This window comes from Pinus tabuliformis, chromosome X, assembly GCF_031772625.1.
Source record: "Pinus tabuliformis cultivar Carrire ecotype Pingquan chromosome X, CPIR1, whole genome shotgun sequence".
Taxonomy (NCBI): domain Eukaryota; kingdom Viridiplantae; phylum Streptophyta; class Pinopsida; order Pinales; family Pinaceae; genus Pinus; species Pinus tabuliformis.
This window is the reverse complement of record NC_142308.1, coordinates 441,826,845-441,848,141: the sequence shown is the minus strand read 5'-3', so window position 1 is coordinate 441,848,141 and position 21,297 is coordinate 441,826,845.

Below are 21,297 nucleotides of genomic sequence, written 5' to 3'. Positions count from 1 at the left end.
CTGGTTTCACTCCATTCCAACTAGTCTATGGACTAGAGGCTACCCTTCCAATCGAGTGTGAAATCCCTTCGTTAAAATTGGCTGTCGAGCTACTTCCCAACACTACCCCATTAGAAGAACGCCTTATTTATCTGGAACAGCTAGATGAGACCCGTCGCCTAGCCTCTTTGGTCATCGAAACACAGAAGAAGCGAGTCAAGACTCACTTCGACCATACTGTACAACCACATTCTTTTGTTGAAGGAGATTTAGTTCTGCTATACGATCAGGAAAACGATAAACTAGGAGCAGGAAAACTCGAGTCTATGTGGCTAGGCCCTTAGATTGTCAAGAAAGTTTTGCCAAAAGGGGCCTATGAGCTAATTGACTATGAAGGGAACCCTCTCGCTCGGCCCCGAAATGGGCTGTATTTGTAAAAGTACTATGCGTGATGCTGGTACACTTCATTTTGTACATACATGTACTTTAGCTAGTCTGTTATGTGTGTGTGTGTCAGTCTCAATAGGCGTGATTGCCGCTTATTGTGTCTTTCGCTTCTTGTGCAGATGTCGAGTACACCTTATGTTGGTTTCACTGATGGTGCCTGCCGCAGTACTCGTAACTTGTCCTCTGCAGCATGGGTGATCTATGATCCTCATGGCGAGTTGATAGATCTTCAAGGTGTGTGTTTGGGTCATACCACTAATAATGTCGCCGAATATTGTGCTGTAATCGAGCTGCTTGCTGAAGTAATTAATCTCGGCATTCGGGCATTGGTAGTAAACCTAGACTCTCAACTTGTCATCCACCAGCTCAACGGGCATTATTCCGTCAGAGACCATCATATTCTAAGGTTGTATTTACGTGTGAGGTTGTTAGAAAGGAATTTTGATTTCATTACATATCAGCATATTCCATGACAATTAAACACATTATCTGATGCATTGGCTAATCATGTATTAGATAGACATTTGCGTAATTTGTAAATAAACCATTATACAAGCAAGCACATGAAAACACAATAATAAACCATAGGCATATGTATATATGTACGTGTGTGTCATAATGTTTGCGCTCCGCGAATTACATAATCAAAAAATAATACATGTCCAAAACTCATATAGCCGATGACAACATGTCTCTCAAAAACGTGCAACAATGAAACCTAGGCGCCTAACCACGGTGATGCTCATGATAGCATGTCACCGCCTGCACCAAACGTCTCAATAGATGATGGACGCGAGTAGATACTCCCACCGTGTGCCTTTGGTACACTCTAGGCACGTCGGCCAATTTGCCATAATCTGGAATTCCTCGAGTAAGTGCCTCAAGGTTCTGAACTAGATCGTCATCACCCTCTACCTGAGGGTCTACTACTGGTTGTGCTCTCCGTACATTATGAGGCAAGTCAGTTGGTCGCTCTGCACCAACATCTGCATACATATATATAGATGCTGTAAGAAACAGGCATGTATTACACAAGAAAAACTGAAATACATAAAAAACATCAAAAACACAAAGAGTTCTTACCTAGCTCCTCGTCCCAGTCCTCTCCTGCAGGCAGTGGGAGATCGGCAGTGGGAGATCGGGATCTCCAGTAAAATCCGTGCCCGCATAGGGCCAGTCTTCTATGACGATCATCTGGTGACGAAGCCAGATAAAGAACTCGGGCCTCCAGGCCATCTGCTGGCCCCCTCCTCCTCTGGGCATGAGTTCTGCCCACCGATTTAACCTCGGCTCCCGTGGCACTGGATCTGCCACTATGCCCCCCTGTACCCGGAATATCGACAGTCGCTCTAGGAAGAAAGTCACTATGATAGATCCGTAGCCGAACTGTTTGTTCCCATCACGCTTACACTTGGTAAGCTGCCTTTTGATGTTTGTTGTCACTGTCGTGGCCCAATCAAACAAAATAGGATTCAGACACTCGGTTGCCAGCAGCAAGTGATTCTTGCTGGCCTCATGGGGTGCTTGTACCCCAACCTTCCATGTAATGGTGAACAATATCACTTGTAGTACCAAGTCGGGAACCGTGATAATGTCTACTTTGGCACTGTTAGATCCAAAATGTGCCCCAGGACAGATTCTTTCCATCACCTCTCCCATCTTCTCACCAGAAGGCCTACTACCAGTAAAGATGGGCCGTGCACCTCGCCGTGATAGACCAGTAATAAAATAGGCATCAGAAACATCTAACTCCAATGTCTGGTCTTTCAGGCAAAATACCTGATCCTCTGTATCCCAAGCATCTACGATGAATCGCAGCAACTCAGGTTGTGCATGTAAGTATGAGGTAAGGAAGAACTTTTTCAAGCCACAATCTCTCAGAGCAGCCATGCATGCATCATCCTCAATTGCCATGGCATCCATGGCATCGTGCTCTCGTTCTCTCCATTCTATAGCCATTCTGACCAAACCCTGCAACCAAAAAGTCAAAAATGTCATCATTAGATCAATGGTGAAGACAAAAACCAGGAAAAATTGCAATTTCAACAGCTAAATTCATGGAAAATTTAGGTCGCGCGGTTGGCGCGACTGTTTCTAAAACAGTTGTGCCAAGGTCGCGCCCCCTTTGGGCAGAAAATCCCATTGGCACGAACCCGTGCGGGAAACTCGCGCCAATGGGCGCAACCCTAGTTTTTGCAATCCCCCTTGCAGAGGATCATTTTGTTGATAAAAAGCTGAAAAAATGGAATGAAAACAAAGCTAAAGATGAGGCCTCTTACCTGCTCCAGACGGCGGCTCGAATGATCTCCTGGATTGATCACAATCAGCAGTTGAATTTTGCACCCAAAACCCTCCAATGGTAAACTCACAAGGTAAAAAGTGAAAAGTAAATTTAGTTTTTACCATTTCACTATTTATAACATTTTTTGACCTAAAAATACATTAGAAATGATATTTTTTGAGAATTTTTGGAATATTTTTATGTCAAAGTGGGTTTTACACTGTTTTGTATGATGACAGGGGTTGGTGCAACTCAAAGCAATGAAACAAGCTCCTTTTTAGAGTTATCTTTCAGCTCTTTTCTGACTCGCTAAACATGAAAAGATTGCCGAGTTACTCCTCTTGACTCGTTAAAACGTTAATAAGGGGCGGTCGTTTTAAGTTATTTTTGTCGACTGTTAAATCATAAAAAGATTACCGGGTTTTTGTCGTTTCAAACTCGTAAATGGTTACGAAACGACGTGGTTTTGATCCATTTTTTTACTTTTTCAGATTAAAATCACTACCTATGAAAAGTACTCCTCGATCGTAATGGTCGGGCGGTTCATTCGAGCATTGTTTTATACTTTTTCGGGCTCGAGAGACACAACTTTACGAAAAAGGACACCCTGGAGTTTCCTTTTCCGCTGTCTTTTCAAACTCTCTAAACATGAAAAGATGCCGAGTTCTTCCTTTGTCAGACTCGTTAAACCCTGATGACATCAGATTTTGTCGAAATGACCCACCAAAAGCATATGCTATCCCCATCAAGCTTGTTAAAAATAATTGGGGTACTCGCCAGAAATGGTGGGGGAAAAAGAAAATTTTTGGAACCATAACTATGGTCGTGTCGGCAGTATGTCGCTCTTGAACATGGCACTTCTCTGTTTTCGTGTCTGGGTGGGGATATCTCATCTCATTTTTTCACTTGCTTCCGTGGGTTTGGATAATCCTGTTTGACCTCTCATCTGTTCATTGCCACGTCACCATGACCTCTGATCCATTGATGTCAAATACTGCCAACTCCACTGTCGTGCCACCGAAATGTTCAAGAGAAGTTGACCTTTGCAGAAAAACAACCTCTGATAGCTCATATAATCCTGATTCACAACATTATCTCTCCGTCTCGTGTCGATGATGTGGGAAACATTATGGCCCACCTTCGATCAAGGTCACTTCCTGTCGACTTCAGCTCATCATCCAGGAAGTTGATCTAGAGACTCCCTACCGGTGCCTTGGAGCCTACATGCCTTAACGGCAGGTTCTTCGTGTTCGATGCGAGGTTTTCATCATTCGCCTCCGATCGAATGATTCCATGGGTGTTCGACATCAGATCACTAATTCACACGCCGTAGATTGTACCTATAGTACCTTGAGGGCGATTATCATTATTGGTGGTACCTCTCGCGTCTGTTAACAGTTTCCATTATTGACTGGTAATCAGACGATGTTCATGCATGTTCGACTTCAGCTCATATATTCGCATGTTTGAACTTGTACTTTTCTTCGGGTCGAGATGGAGCGCAAGACCCTGGATTTTTCTATTGTAATCCAGGCGTGATACATGACTCAATCACTGGATGGCTGCGACCATACCTGAGTCTATTCATTGATCCTAACCAGATGGCTGCGACCATACTATGGATCTAGATTATTATGTACTCTCTTATGGGTGGCTGCGACCATACCACATATATCATGTACTTGAGCTATCAGTTGTATCTCTCAATGCAGATTCTCGGCGGCAGCTACATGTGTTCTTGTAAAGCATTTCACCCCTCTCTCTCTCTCGGGCCTCATGCTTTAGGGGGCATCTGTTACACAGTAATTTGTCACCATTGGTCACTGTCCCTGTTACCCCTGTTTCCGTACGTTGGAGGACGCATTCCTGGACCTATGAGCAGTGACATAACCTAAAAACACTTGCATTATGTTCCCCTGAGTATGAACTTCATATTCCCTGAAGACACTTTCTGCAAAATATCCCTGAAAAGTGCCCTTTTTCCATTAGCGTGAGTCCACAATGTCTTCCCCACACCAATAAATGAGATCCTCAAAAAAGGGTGCGACCATTGGCGCTCTGTCTTAGAACAACACTCGCGCCAACCAAATTTGGGAAAGATTTTTGACAAACGCACGCCGGATGTTTTTTTTCCTTTTATTGTCATCAGTATTTTTGGAATAAAGCTAGATTTAAAGGTGTCGAGACTCATCATCTATCCACAACAGCTTTTTGGGGATAATGTCAATCCACCATGAGTGTTTGGATGCATTGTATCTTCTTCCCTTCTCCATCTATAAAAGCCCATCCTCATGAACTTAACAAGCTAGTTCCGAAGTGCTGGAAGTTCTTGAGTTCTGATGTATTGGTGCTACTATTGATTATAGAGAGGTTATGCTGCCGGAAGTCTGAACTGTGTATCCACAAGTAAAGAGAGAGAGAGAATGATCTATTGCAAGGCATATGTAGCTGCTTGCCCAACTAGGTCTCTCAATATGGAGCGGGCCTGAACTGAGTGGTGGAGCACTGGAGGGGACTTTAGGCTCTTTCCTGGCAGATGGATAATCCTTTGTTCGAGTACTGATATTAATAGGTATCGTTCCAGCCATAAACACCTGGGAACCGAAGGAAGAGGGAGGTTCAGAGGGGTCAGCCACCATTTGAGTTTGCTGTGAGGGAAAGGGTTCTTTAAGCACCGCAGGGACCCCGGGAGTGCCTTTCAACAAACGACTAACTTCAGACCGCCGAGGGCAGTCTTTGGTGTAGTGATCCTCATCACAGATAAGACAAGGGTACTTGGGTTTGCGCTTGGCACCCTCCTCGGGTTGAGGTTTGGGGGGTTCCTGTTTAGGTTGATCTTGCTTATTTTTCACCTTCCCTTTCTTTTTTGCTTTCGAGGCTTTGTCTGCCGTGGTGGACTGAACGACATTGACCTCGGAAGTAGTATTAGAAGTAGGTATGACCTGAGAAGTGGTTTCAATTGAAGCATTTGATTTCTGCTTCCCAGGGTTCGCGGAATTTTTCTTAGAGGATGAACTAATAGATCCAATAATACCATCAACAGTGGGTGTTGGCGGGGCTTTGGATGTTCCTGGTCTTAAGGCATCAGGCAGATAATCATATAATGTACCTGACTGAGAATAAACCAAGTCAAGGTACTGAGCACGTGCGATAGCTTGCTCTTCAGTAACACATGCTCCCATAGCAATGTCCCGAGCTATTGGAGGAACGAACGAAGTTGTAAACCAATCCGTAAGACGCTGGTCGGGAATCCAAAATTTAATCATACGTCTACGCCGTCTCCATTCATGAATGTGATCAGAGATATGTGTAGCCGTTGTCTGTCTTAGGGATGTGAGGAGGTGTGTGCCCGTTTCATATCGAATGGGCAACTGAAAATGAGTGAGGAATGCCATTGCCAACGAGTTGAAATCCTGAAAGGATCCGCGATTGAGCTCAATATACCACTTAGCGGCAGAGCCAGTGAGAGTCCTTTGAAAAAGGCGAAGCCGGATTGAATCATCAAGCCATGCGTTGGATGAACACCACAGGTGATAAGTCATGACATGAGCTTGCAGATCTTCATTAGATTTACCATCGAATTTGGGACAGTCACCAGGAATTTTGGTGGGAACCGGAGGCCAATGAGGATTATGAAGAATAGGATCATTGGTCAGTTTGGACACATCCGGTAATTCTAAAGTCACTAAGAATGGTAACTGAGGATTAAAAGACATCTGGGGCTGCTGGTAGGACGGAGCACCAGGGTTCCAACCAGGCGGTGGTTGCCCCCATGGGCTTTGCCTAGGAGGATTTGGCCCCATAGTGTATTGGCCATAGGGATTTGTATTTTCCCCCCCAGCGTAAGGATTACCAAACGATGCTGTAGATGTGCCATATGGTTGTTGATAATTCTGCAAAGGATTCGCTTGCAGTTGTTGGTAATTCTGGTATGGGGTGAACAAAGGTTGTCCTTGAGGTTGCTGGTAGCCATATTATGGTGGGACTCCAAATTGAGTTTGAGAACCAGGCTGAGTTTGATAAAATGTTTGGGATTGAGTTCCATCCTGCATTTGAAGACCAGATGGATTTTGGGGTCCCGGTTGTGGCCAAGGACCGGATTGAGCAGCGCCAGTAGGCTGTCCTGTAGGTTGGGCTATCTGGCCAGAAGGATAACCTTGTTGATACTGAGGTTGGCCTACCTGCTGATACTGAAGTTGTTGTTGAGCAGTGGAAGGTTGTCCTAACAGACCAAATGGCTGAGTGGGCTGGGCAGCTGGTTGGCCTAACTGTGTTTGAGGCTGACCGGCTTGCCGAGAAGGTTGATTATACTGGACAGTGGACTGACCAAGTGGTTGGGCAACTTGTCCAGAAGGTTGAGTATACTGGACGGTGGGCTGACCAAGTGGTTGAGCAGCTTGTCTAGATATGTGATCATACTGGACATTGGGTTGATTTGGGTTAACAAATGATTGACCAGTTTGTCCAGTAGGCGAACCGTGCTGGACACCAGGGTGGGCTTGTTGAATAGAAGGTTGACTTGGGTTACAAGTAGGTTGAGAGGTGAAAAATGGATCACCAGAGGCGAAAGGATTTCCTTGAAAGGATTGTCCTTGTAAGTTTTGCTGAGGTGGTTTTTCAGGCTGTGCATACGAAGCTTGACCACCATGAAAAACGGTGGAAGTCCAATCAATTGACAATGGAACTGAAACCTCAACATTCGGTTGACCTGTCAAGAACCCAAGAGGTGGTAAATACTGATCATATTGGCCTTCAGGTGGGACATTCCATGTAGGATCAGAACCTTCAAATAAAGAGGCCGAAGGTCGACTAAAAATAGGAGTTGAAGAAGCCACAGATACTGTTGGAGGGGTTGTGACTGAGGTAACAGTTATACCGTGACTCTGTGGAGTCATAGGTTCCGTATTTGTAAAAGTGAATTGTGACCAGATAGAACCCGGGAAGGGGGACGACATAACATTGCTTATTGCTCTATAGCCAAGAGGTAGCCCCCCAGTAGCAGGAGTGCTACTAACAGGTGTGGTGGGAATTTCACCACCTGGGGCAGCGGACTCGTCAGTCGTAGTAGGGGATGTATCTTCCATGTCGGAAGGAAATGGTGGTGGTGGAACCCGAGGAGAAGTGTATTCCCAAAAAGGGATACCGTTTTCAGAAGGTTCCCAAACAGGGTTCCAATGAAACTGGTAAGTCTCGTCGCCTGGAGCACGAGAATTAAGCGGTTGTATACTTGGAACAATAGAAAGAGTTTCACTCACAATCGGTATCTCAGAAGACGAAATTGGTAATTCCGCCAGGATGGAACTTCACAAAACCCTAGGGAATCTAACGAGACAAAACCCTACTCAGACTAACGCAAACAAAATTTAACCGGGTAATATGTTATCGTGGTCAAATAAATTTTAAGACACTGGAACTGAACTTGACCTTTTCATGTTTTAAGAGTCGAGAAAAGGACAAAAGATGACTCTAGTCTCCTTCGAATATTTAGTGAGCCCGAAGTGACAAATGCTCAGGTGGACTTTTTCCGTTATAGAGTCTGAAAAAGGCCAAAAGGAACTGCTCTGGAATTCTAGGTAGAGGGTGTGCCAAACTTTTCGCAAAACCACATAATACTTTTTAGGGTACGGGCAGTCAATCTTCCCGAATGCTGTGTTCAGTGCATTGCGATCAGTAGGGCGGCCGACACGGCTTCCTATGGATAAAAGGTTTTAAGCCTATAGGGGTCTCCCAATATATACTCGACGGTACGTGGGAGCACAATCTGCACTGGCACCTATCGTTTCACCGTGGAGGAATCACCCAACCACTCGACGGTAAGCTACCAGGCTTTACGACGCCGGAACACGTCTCTAGCCTAGACCTCTAGAATGTTTGCGTTAAATTCGAATGCGTTGTTAGGTTCATTGAATTCATTTTACAGTTTATCTTCAGTTATGTCTCAGCTTTTAGGTCCTACCGTATGTGATCTCTCAAAAATTTCCTGCATGCAAACTATATGCCAAAATAAACCATTTCGTTCAATGAATGCTATCTACGGGAGAGTTGAGATCTTTTCACACAAACAAAATGATCACTAATCAACAAAGATCCTAATGCAACTAATAACAAGAAATGGAAATTTTTCTTTTCTTTTTAAAAGTAACTAATTGCTAATAACAATGCAAAGTGCTAGCTAATGTAATGCAAAAAAGATCATTTGTTTTTCTTTCTTTTTTAAGATGGCATGATACATATAAACAAGTTTGAGAGATGATCACACAATGAAATAAACAAATCTAATCAATGCAAGTAGAACCAAATCCGAAACAGCAAGACAACCTGTCCAAAAAGCTCACAAAGACTCGAGTGAACTATGTGATCTAAGTCCAACACAAAGTCAAGTGAACAAGTGCGGGAAACAAGCAAAGAGATGACTGGATAAACAAAAACCAACACTCCTACGGAAGGCTAGAAGTGCCAAGCCACTAGATGCTCTAGGGCTGGGATACAAGATCAATAGAAATAGGCAAACAACCGAAGGAGAAAGGTAAAAAACCAGTCAAACAGAGTTTCTACACATGTCCAGAAGCTGCAAAATATGTAAAAAGACGAAAATCTGAATTTGAAGAGCTTTCAACACACACACTGGCAAAGTTTACAAGACTGGCGCGACTGTCAGCCTGTAACTTGCGCTATTAAAGAATCGGCGCGAGTTACTGGTATGCAACATGCGCCAACTGGCGCGACTGTCAAAAATAAAAACGCTCCAACAGTTTGTTGGCCCAAAAAAAAAAAATAAAACAGCCCAGTGTCTGGTCAAGAGTACTCAGACAACAAGAAAAATTGACCCAGAAAGCTCATTTACGCAAGGAGACAAGAGAAAACTAACATGCAAGACAAACTCCAAGGTTTATAAATCAAAAATAGCTCTTCCCCAGCGGAGTCGCCAAATTGTTGGAGAGGTAAATCCCCTCTGCGGACAGAGGCGATCCCACTAGCCCAAAATGGGTCTAGCAACAATCAATCACACTATTATGCAAGTTCCTAGTTGTAAATCGAAGGTGGATAAGAAGAACCAACCTGGAATCCCACGATATTGTCATAGATGAGTTGATATCCCTGTTCTCTAGCTCCGGCAGGTCACAATCCTAGCGATCTCCGCGTATGGACACCTGCACATGCAAAGAACGAAGCGAAATACAAGCATAAAATCCACGATATACAACTATATATCAGTCAGAAAGGACATAAATCAAGCATCATCATCATGAAAAGTAAGATTGGAACCATAATAATAGTCGTTTATTAATGAACAATCAGAGAAAATTACAACCAATGTTCTGACGTTGAATCTCTCCTCTGGCTGGGCAAGCAGCTACATATGCCTTGCAATAGATCCTTCTCTCTCTCTTTACTTGTGGATACACAGTTCAGACTTCCGGTAGCATAACCTCTCTATAATCAATACTAGCACCAATACATCAGAACTCAAGAACTTCCAGCACTTCGGAACTAGCTTGTTAAGTTCATGAGGATGGGCTTTTATAGATGGAGAAGGGAAGAAGATACAATGCATCCAGACACTCATGGTGGATTGACATTATCCCCATAAAGATGCTGTGGATAGATGATGAGGATAGATGATGAGTCTCGACACCTTTAAAGCCAGCTTTATTCCAAAATGACTGATGACAATAAAAGGAAAAAAACATCCGGCGCGCGTTTGTCAAAAATCTTTCCCAAATTTGGTTGGCGCGAGTGTTGTTCTAAGATAGAGCGCCAATGGTCGCACCCTTTTTTGAGGATCTCATTTATTGGCGCGGGTAAGACATTGTGGACTCGCGCTAATGGAAAAAGGGCACTTTTCAGGGATATTTTGCAGAAAGTGTCTTCAGGGAATATGAAGTTCATACTTAGGGGAACATAATGCAAGTGTTTTTAGGTTATGTCACTGCTCACAGGTCCCGGAATGCGTCCTCCAACGTACGGAAACAGGGGTAACAGGGACGGTGACCAATGGTGACAAATTACTGTGTAACAACTACGTTGTGGCATCAAAGGCTTGGACATATTGGAGAGAATGGCCTTCAAATACTTCATGGTAAAGGTATGATAGAAGGTATGAGTAATAGCAGTCTAGATTTTGATTTCTGTGAAAATTATGTATATGGGAAGCAGAATCGGGTTATTTTCCCCCTGGTGGTAAGAGGGTGAAACAGATATTAGAGCTTGTGCACAGTGATGTGTTTGGACCTGTGAAGGTTCCATCACTGGGTAAGTCTGTGTACCATGTATCATTTATAGATGACTTCTCAAGGAATACATGGATATATTTCCTTAAGAAGAAATATGAAGTCTTTGACAGGTTTAAAGAATTTAAGGCTCTAGTGGAAAACCAGACATAGAAGAAGATAAAGGTGTTGAGGACAGATAATGGTGGAGACTTTTGTAGTAAGGAATTTGAAGAATTCTGCAACAAGTGTGGTATAGCATGATAGAAGACTGCTCCATATACACTTCAACAAAATGGAGCTGTAGAAAGAATGAATAAGACGTTGATGGAAAGGGCAAGAAGCATGCTCAGTAGTGCCAAGTTAGGACAAGAATTCTAGGCAAAGGCGGTGGATACTGCATGTTCCCTGGTCAAAAGGTCACCTTCATCAGCATTCGAGGATAAGACTCCACAAGAGGCATGGACTAGTAAGAAACCCTCTCTTTCGGGGTATCTCATGTACCACAATTTTCTCCCCATTACACTGACATACCCAAGTGTTGTCTTCCCTTAATATAGATACTCATAAAATTCTTAGATTTTATGGTTTAGGGATTAGGGTTTGGGGTTTAGGGCTTACGATTTAGGGTTTATAAAATTTTAGAAAATTCTTTTAATAAGAACTTGAATAAAAATTACAAATAGTTTTTAAAATGTTATAAAATTCTTAGGCTTTAGCGTTTAGGGTTTATGGTTTATAGCACTTTAGTAAATGTTTTTAATATACTCTTAAATAAAAGTTACAAAACACTCTTTAAAATGTTATAAATTAATTAGGGTTTAGGTTTTAGGGTTTAACTTTTATGGATTAGGCTTTAAAGTTTATAACACATTAATAAATTCTTTTAATAATCACATAAAAAACGTTACAAAACACTTCTTAAAATGTTATGAAATGTTTAGGGTTTAGGCTTTATGGTATAACATATACGGTTAAGGGTTCGCGGTTTAGGGTTTAGGGCTTAGGGTTTATAACAATAGTAAATTGTTTTAATAAACACTTAAGTAAAAGTTTTGAAACACTTTTTGAAATGTTATAAAAGGCTTAGGGTTTGGCATTTACGGTTTAGGTTTTTCGGTTTAGGGTTTATAGTTTAGGGTTTGGTTTTTATGGTTTAGGGTTTATAACACATTAGTAAATTATTTTGATCAAAACTTAAGTAAAAGTTACAAAACGTTTTTTTGAATTCCATAAAATGCTTAGGGTTTAGGGTTGAGAAGACTTTAGTAAATTATTATAATAAACACTTGAATAAAAGTTAAAAATCACTTTCTAAAATGTTATAAATTGCTTAGGTTTTAAGTTTAAGAGTCTAGGGTTTATAAGAATTTAGTAAATCCTCTTAATAAACACTTAAATAAAAGTTAGATTTTTTTTTAAGATGTTATAAAATGCATAGCGTTTAGGGTTTAGGGTTTATGGTTTGGGGTTTGGTGTTTAGAGTTTAGGGTTTAGGTTTTATAACACTTTAGTAAATGATTTTAATAAACACTTAAATAGAAGTTAGAGTATGCGTTTTAAAATGTTATAAAATTATTATGGTTTAACGTTTAGGGTTTAGGGTTTAGGGTTTGGGTTTATGGTATATAATTTAGTGGTTAGGATTTAGGGTTTTAGGTTTAGAGTTTAGGGTTTAGGGTTTAGGGTTTGTGGTTTACACTTTAGGGTTGAGGGTTTATAACACTTTGGTAAATTCTTTTAATAAATACTTAAATAAAAATTACAGAACTATTTTTAAAATGTTATAAAATACTTAGGGTTTACTGTTTAATGTTCACGGTTTGGGGTATAAGATTTAAGGTTTAGTGTTTAGGGTTTATGATTTAGGGTTTAGGGTTTGGGTTTTAGAGGTTAGGGTTTAGGGTTTATAAGATTTAGTAAATTCTTTTAATAAACACTTAAATAAAATTTTCAAAATACTTTTTAAAATGTTATAAAATGATTAGGGTTTAGGGTTTATGGTTCGGGATTTAGGGTTTAGTGTTTAAAATTTGGGATTTTGTGTTTGGGTTTAGGGTTTAATGTATAGGGTCTACAACATTTTTGTAAATGTTTTTAATAAATAGTTAAATAACATTTACAAAACAATTTTTAAAATGTTATAAAATGGTTAGGGTTTAGGGTTTAGGTTTTGAGGTTTAGGGTTTATGTTTTTGTGTTTATGGATTAAGGTTTTTTGTTTATGGTTTAGGGTTTATAACACTTTAGTAAATTCTTTTAATAAAAACTTAAATACAAGTTACAAAATTCTTCTTAAACTCTTATAAAATTCTTAGGGTTTATGGTTTAGGGTTTAGGGCATTGGGTTTAGGGTCTAGGGTTTAGTTTTTGGGGTTTTCGTTTTAGGGTGCATGGCTTAAGGTTTATAATAGTTTAGTAAATTCCCTTAATAAACAATTAAATGAAAGTTACAAAAGGCTTTTAAAAATGTTATAAAATGCCTATGGTTTAGGCTTTAGTTTATAGGGTTTGGGGTTTATAAACTTTATTAAGTGCTTTTAATAAACACTTAAAAAGGGTTACAAAACACTTTTTAAATGTTATTAAATGATTAGTGTTTCGTGTTTAGGGTTTGGGGTTTAGGGTTTAGGGTTTAGGGTTTAGGGTTTAGGGTTTGGGGTTTAGGATTTAGGTCTTATAACACTTTAGTAAATTATTTTAATAAAAACTTAAATAAAAGTTTAAAAACTCTTTTTAAAATGTTATATAATGCTTAGGGTTTAGGGTTTAGGGTTATAACACTTTATTAAATGCTTTAAATAAACCCTTATAACAAAGTCAAAAAAAGGTTTTTAGGGTTTAGGGTCTTTTGGGGTTTAGGGGTTTTTTAGGGTTTATGGTTTTTTAGGGTTTAGGGTTTTTTATGGTTTATGGTTTTTTAGTATTTTTAGGGTTTAGGGATTAGGGGTTTAGGATTTATTACACTTTAGTAAATGGTTTTTGGTAAACACTTAAATTAAAGTTAGAAAACACTCTTTAAAATGTTATAAAATCCTTATGTTTTGGAGTTTGGGGTTTAGGGCTTAGGGTTTAGGGTTTAGGTATTCGAGTTTAGGGTTTAGAGTTTATAAGACCTTATTAAATGCTTTCAAGATTTAGGCTTTATGGTTTAGGGTTTATAAGACCTTAGTAAATGATTTTAGGTTTTATCCTTTAGGCTTTAAGCATTAGGATATAGGGTTTGGGGTTTGGAGTTTAGGGTTTAAGTTTTAGAGCACTTTAATAAACACTTAAATGCAAGGTACATAACACTTTATAAAACGTTTTTAAATTCTTAGTGTTTAGGGTTTACCATTTGGGGTTTATGGTTAGAGATTTAGGGGTTCGGGTTTAGGGTTTAGGTTTTAGGATTTATAACAATTTAGTAAATTCTTTTAATAAACACTTAAATAAAAGTTTTAAATGATTTTTAAAATATTATAAAATGATTAAGGTTTACATATTAGGGTTTAGGGGTTTATGGTTTTGGGTTTTGGGTTTATGGTTTAAGGTTTAATACACTTTTGTAAATGCTTTTAATAAACACTTAAATAAACGTTACAAAACACTTTCTAAAATGTTGTAAAATGCTTAGGGTTTCGGCTTTAGGGTTTATAACACTTTAGTAAATGCTTCTAATAAACACCTAAATAATATTTAGCAAATGATTTTTAAAATTTTATAAACTACATAGGGTTTAGGTTTTATAACACTTTAGTAAATTCGTTATGAAACCAGCTCAAGAAAAGATAGAAAAGGTAGATTAACACCTTAGAATTTAGCCTCGTCAAGGGGGAAACCTCCTTTACATTACATAACTAAACAATTCTTGGATGATACAAATGAAAAGACCTCATTTCTATATATAGGAGCCTAAGGGGTCATAAAATAATTAGAGCCGACATAACAATAATAATGTAAGGGCACAATAATAACAATAGTGGGCTTCTATGGGGCACAATAGTAATAATATGGGCACTACATGGGTACATCAATATAATAAGTGGGTTGCACTAATAACAATAAGGGGTTACACTAGTAGTATAGGGGACTAACAAAATTGTTGTAATAAACACTTAAATAAATGCTACAAAACAATTTTTAAAATTTTGTAAAATTGTTAAGGTTTAGGGTATGGGGTTTACAGTTCACGGCTTAGATTCTAGGGTTTATAACATTTTAGTAAATTATTTTAATAAAAACTTAAATAAAAGTTACAAAAAACTTTTCAAAATGCTATAAAATACTTAGGGTTTATGGTTTTGGTTTTCGATATAGGTTTTAGGGTTTAGGGTTTATAACACTTTAGAAATTTTCTTTAATAAACACTTAAATGAAAGTTACAAAACACTTATTAAAATATTATAAAATGATTAGTATTTAGGGTTTGGGGTTTGGGGTTTAGGGTTTAGGGTCTTAGGTTTAGAGTTTAAAAAACTCTCTTTAAAATGCTGTAAAATGGTTAGGGTTTAGGGTTTGCGATTTACGGTTTATAATGGTTCAGTAAATGATTTTAATAAACACTTAAATAAAGGTTACAAAACACTTTTTAAAATGTTATAAAATTCTTAGAGTTTGGGGTTTAAGGTTTAGAGTTTCAGGTTTGGGTTTTAGAGTTTAGGGTTTAGTGTTTATGGTTTATAAAGCTTTAGTAAATTATTTTAATAAACATTGTAATAAAAGTTACAGCATGATTTTTTAAATGCTATAAAATGATTAGGGTTTAGGGTTTAGCAGTTATGGTTTGGGGTTTAGGGTTTATGGTGGTGTAGCATTTAGGATTTATGGTTTATAAGACTTTAGTAAATTGTTTTAATCAAGGATTAAATAAAAGTTACAAATTCTTTTTAAAATGATATAAAATTCTTACAGTTTAGTGTTGGCAGTTTTGCATTTGGGACTTACGGTTTAAGGTTGATAAGACCTTAGTAAAAGCTTTTAATAAAGAATTAAACAAAAGTTTTAAAATGATTTTTAAATTGTTTTAAAATTCTTATGGTTTAGCATTTTGGGTTTTTATTTTGGGTTTTAGGTTTAGGGTTTATGGTTTATATTTTAGGGTTTCTAGTTAGTAAATGATTTAGGTTTTTAGAACTTAGGATTTATGGTTTAGGCATTAGGGTTTAGGGTTTAGGTTTTAGGTTTAGAGTTTAGGGTTTAGAGAACTTGAGTAAATGCTTTTAATAAGCACTTAAACAAAAGTTAGAAACTGCTTTTTAAAACATTATAAAATTCTTAGTGTTTATGATTTAGAGTTAAGGGTTTGAGGTTTAGGGTTTTCAATTTAGGGTTTATGGTTTATAATATGTTATAAAATGCTTCTTAAAATTTTATAAAATTCTTAGCATTTATGGTTTACGGTTTAGGGTTTAGGGTCTGTAGTTTGGGTTTTAGGGTGTAGGGTTTAGGGTTTTGGGTTTCAAGTTTAGGGTATAGGGTAGAGTGTTTAAGGTTCATAAAATTCTTATGGTTTAGGGTTTTGTGGTTTAGGGTTTAGGGTTTAAGGTTTAAGTTTTAAGGTTTATAACACTTTAGTAAATGCTTTTAATAAACACTTAAATAAAATTTACAAAACACTTTTTAAAATGTTATAAAATGATTAGGGTATAGGGTTTACGGTATAGGGTTTAGGGTTCAGAGTTTAGGGTTTATGGTTTATGGTTTATGGTTTATAACACTTTAGTTAATTCTTTTAATAAACAATTAAATAAAATTTACAAAACCATTTTTAAAATGCTATAAAATGCTGAGGGTTTAGGGTTTTAAGTTTAGGGTTTAGGGTTTAGAGTTTAAGGTTTAGGGATTACAACACTCTAGTAAATTATTTCAATGAAAAATTAAATAAAAGTTAGAAAAAACTTTTTAAAATGTTATAAATTACTTAGGATTTAGGGTTTAGAGTAAGGATTTATGGTTTAGAGTTTTGGATTTATGGTTTATAGCACTTTAGTAAATGTTTTTAGTAAACACAAATAAAAGTTACAGAAGGTTTTTAAAATTGTTATAAAATGCTTAGTGTTTAGGGTTATGGTTTATAATTTAGGGTTTGGGATTTAGGGTCTACAATTTAGGGTTAAGTGTTTGCGTTTAGGATTTAGGGATTAGGGTTTACGGTTTAGGGTTTATAACACTTTATGAAATGCTTAGGGTTTAATTTTTAAGATTTTCAGTTTAGGGTTTAGGGCTTGGGGTTTAGGTTCATGGTTTCAAGTTTATAACACCTTAGTAATTGTTTTAATAAACACTTAAATAAAAGATACAAAGCACTTTTTAAAATATTATAAAATTCTTAGGGTTTAGTGTTTAGGATTTGGAGTTTAGGGTTTATGGTTTAGGGTTTGGGGTTTAGAGTTAAGGGTTTAGGACTTAGGGTTTAGGGTGTAGGGATGAACCACCCACCTTAAGGGGGTATCTACTGCTACATATTACACATAATACATCCATCCCGTGGAGCCTCGAGGAGTTATGAAGAAGAATAAATAAAAGGAAAAAGGTTTATGAAGAAGGTGGAAAAAGAAGGTTGCGGTATCTCATGTACTACAATTTTCTCCCTCCTACAATCACATACTGAGGTGTGTTCTTCCCTTATTATAGATGTTGACAAAATTCTTAGGGTTTATGATTTAGGGATTGGGGTTTGGGGTTTAGGGTTTAGGATTTAGAGTTTAAAATGTTATAAAATTCTTAGGCTTGTTTACAGTTTATAACACTTTAGTAAATGTTCCTAATATAAACTTAAATAAAAGTTACAAAACACTCTTTAAAATGCTATAAATTAATTACGGTTTAGGTTTTAGGGTTTATGTTTTAGGGATTAGGGTTTAAAGTTTATAACACTAGAGTAAATTATTTTAATAAACACGTAAAAAAAAGTTACAAAACACTTTTTAAAATGTTATGAAATGCTTAGGGTATAGGTTTTATAGTATAAGGTATAGGGTTTAGGGTTTGGGGTTTAGGGTTTAGGTTTTAGGGTTTATTTTTAGAGATTAGGGTTTAAAGTTTATAACGCATTAGTAAATTCTTTTAATAAACACGTAAACAAAGTTACAAAACAATTTTTTAAATGTTATGAAATGTTGAGGGTTCAGGTTTTAGGGTATAAGGTATATGGTTTAGGGTTTTGGGTTTAGGGTTTAGAGTTTATAACACTTTAGTAAATTGTTTTAATGAACTCTAAAATAAAAGTTACAAAATTCTTTTTGGAATGTTATAAAAGGCATAGGGTTTAGCGTTTAGGGTTTAGGTTTTTCCATTTAGGGTTTATAGTTTAGGATTTATCTTTTGTGGTTTATGGTTTATAACACCTTAGTAAATTATTTAAATAAAAACTTAAGTAAAAGTTACAAAAGAATTTTTAGAATTTTATAAAATGCTTAGGGTTTAGGGTTTATAAGACTTTAGTAAATTCTTATAATAAACACATAATAGAGGTTTAAGTACACTTTTTAAAATGTTATAAATTGATTATGGTTTAGGGTTAAGAGTTTAGGTTTTATAAGACTTTAGTAAATCCTCTTAATAAACACTTAGATAAAAGTTATAATTCTTTTTAAGATGTTATCAAATGCTTAGGGTTTATGTTTTGGGGTTTGGTGTTTAGAGTTTAAAGTTTACTGTTTATAACACTTTAGTAAATGATTTTAATAAACACTTAAATAGAAGTTACAATATGTTTTTTAAAATGTTATAAAATTATTAGGGTTTAGCATTTAGAGTTTAGGGTTTAGGGTTTTGGAGTTTAGGGTTTAATGTTCATAGTTTTGGCTTTAGGGTTTAAGGTTTAGGGTTTAGGGTTTATGATTTAGGGTCTAGGGTTTAGGGTCTAGAGGTTAGGGTTTAGGGTTTATAAGACTTTATTAAATTCTTTTAATAAACACTTAAATAAAAGTTTCAAAATACTTTTTAGAATGTTATAAAATGATTAGGGTTTAAGGTTTAGGGTTTGGGATTTAGGTTTTAGGGTTTGGGGTTAGGGTTTAAGGCTTGGGGTTTTGGGTTTAGTTTTATGGTTTAGTTCTTAGGGTCTACAAAATTTTGGTAAATGCTTTTAACAAAAACTTAAATAAAAGTTCCGAAACAATTTTTAAAATGTTATAAAATGGTTAGGGTTTACAGTCTACGATTTAGGGTTTAGGGCTTGGAGTTTGGGGTTTACAGAAGTTACAAAATTATTCTTAAACTGTTATAAAATTCTCAGGGTTTATGGTTTAGGGCTTCGGGTTTAGGGTTTAGGGTTTAGGTTTTGGGGTTTAAGTTTTAGGGTATATGGTTTAAATTTTAGAACAATTTAGTAAATTCTTTTAATATACACTTAAATAAAAGTTAGAATTTTTTTTTAAAAATGTTATAAAATGCCTTCAGTTTAGGGTTTAGGATTTAGGGTTTGGGGTTTAGCGTCTAATACAAAACTTTATTAAGTGATTTTGATAAACACTTAAAAAAGGTTACAAAACACTTTTTTAAATGTTATTAAATGATTAGGGTTTAGGGTTTATGGTTTGGGTTTGGGATTTGTAACACATTGATAAATTATTTTAATAAGAACATAAAAAATGTTACAAAACGCTTGTTAAAATCTTATAAAATGCTTAGTCTTTATGGTTTAGGATTTAAAATTCTATATTATGCTCATGGTTTAGGATTTATAAAGCTTTAGTAAATGCTTGTAATAAACACTTAAAAAAAGTAAGAAAATGCTTGTTAAAATGTTAAAAAAACCTAGTGTTTAGAGTTTAGGGTTAATAGTTTAGGGTTTTGGGTTTAAAATGCTATAAAATGCTTATTGTTTGTGATTTACATTTTATAACGTTTTAATCAATGCTTTTAACAAAAAATTAAAAAAAGTTACAAAAATATCGTTAAAATGTCATTTAATTATTAGGGTTTAGGTTTGGGGTTTGGGGTTTAGTGTTTAGGGTTTATGTTTTGGGGTTTAGAGTTTATGTTTTTTGGTTTATGGTTTAGGGTTTTGTGTTTATGGTGTATGGTTTAGGGTTTTGTGTTTTTGGTTTATGGTTTATGGTTTTGTGTTTATGGTGTAAGGTTTAAATAAAAGCTACAAAATTCTTCTTAAACTGTTACAAAATTCTTAGGGTTTAGGGTTTAGGGTTTAAGGCTTGGGGTTTAGGGTTTAAGGTTTAGGTTTTGGGGTTTAGGTTTTAGGGTTTATAAAAATTTATTAAGTGCTTTTAATAAGCACTTAAAAAAGGTTAAAAAAACTTTTTAAAATGTTATTAAATGATTAGGGTTTAAGGTTTAGGGTTTAGGTTTTAGGTTTTATAGCACCTTAGTAAATTATTTTAATAAAAACTTGAATAAAAGTTACAAAATTATTTCTAATAGATTATAAAATTCTTAGGTATTAGGGTTTAGGGTTTCGGGTTTCAGGTTTAGGGTTTAGTGTTTAGGGTTTAGGGTTTATAACACTTTAGTAAAATATTTTAATAAACACTTAAATAAAACTTACGAAACAATTGTTAAAAGGTTATAAAATGCTTAGGGTTTAGGGTTTAGGGTTATAACACTTTAATAAATGATTTTAACAAACACTTTAAAAAATTACAAAATTGTATTTTAAGATGTTATAAAATTCTTAGTTTTTAGGGATAAGGTTTATGGTTTAGGTGTGGGATTTATAAAACTTTGATAAATTATTTTAATCAGAACATAAAAAAAATGTTAGAAAACACTTGTTAATATGTTATAAAATTCTTAGTATTTATGGTTTAGGATTTAAAATTCTATAAAATGCTCATGGTTTAGTGTGTAGCGTTTAGGGTTTATAACACTTTAGTAAATTATTTTAATAAACACTTGAAAAAGTTACAAAATCCTTGTTAAAATGTTATTGAATGCTTAGTGTTTAGGTTTAGGCTTTAAAATGTTATAAAATGCTTAAGGTTTAGGGTTTAGGGTTTATAAGACTTTAGTGAATTATTATAATAAACACTTAAATAAACGTTAAAAAACACTTCTTAGAATCTTATAGATTGCTTAGGGTTTAGGGTTAAGATTCTAAGGTTTATAAGACCTTAGTAAATGCGTTAATAAACACTTAAATAAAAGTTAGAACTTTTTTTAAGATGTTATAAAATGCTTAGGTCTTAGGGTTTAGGGTTTTAGATTTAGGGTTTAGGGTTTATTGTTTAGAGTTTAAGCTTTGGGGTTTTGGGTTTAGGTTTAGGGTTTAGTGTTTAGGGTCTACAAGATTTTGGTAAATGGTTTTAATAAATAGTTAAATAAAAGTTACATAACAATTTTTAAAATGTTATAAAATGGTTAGGGTTTAGGGTTTGGGATTTAGGGTTTAGTGTTTAGGTTTTGGGGTTTAGGGCTTATGTTTTTGCATTTAGGGTT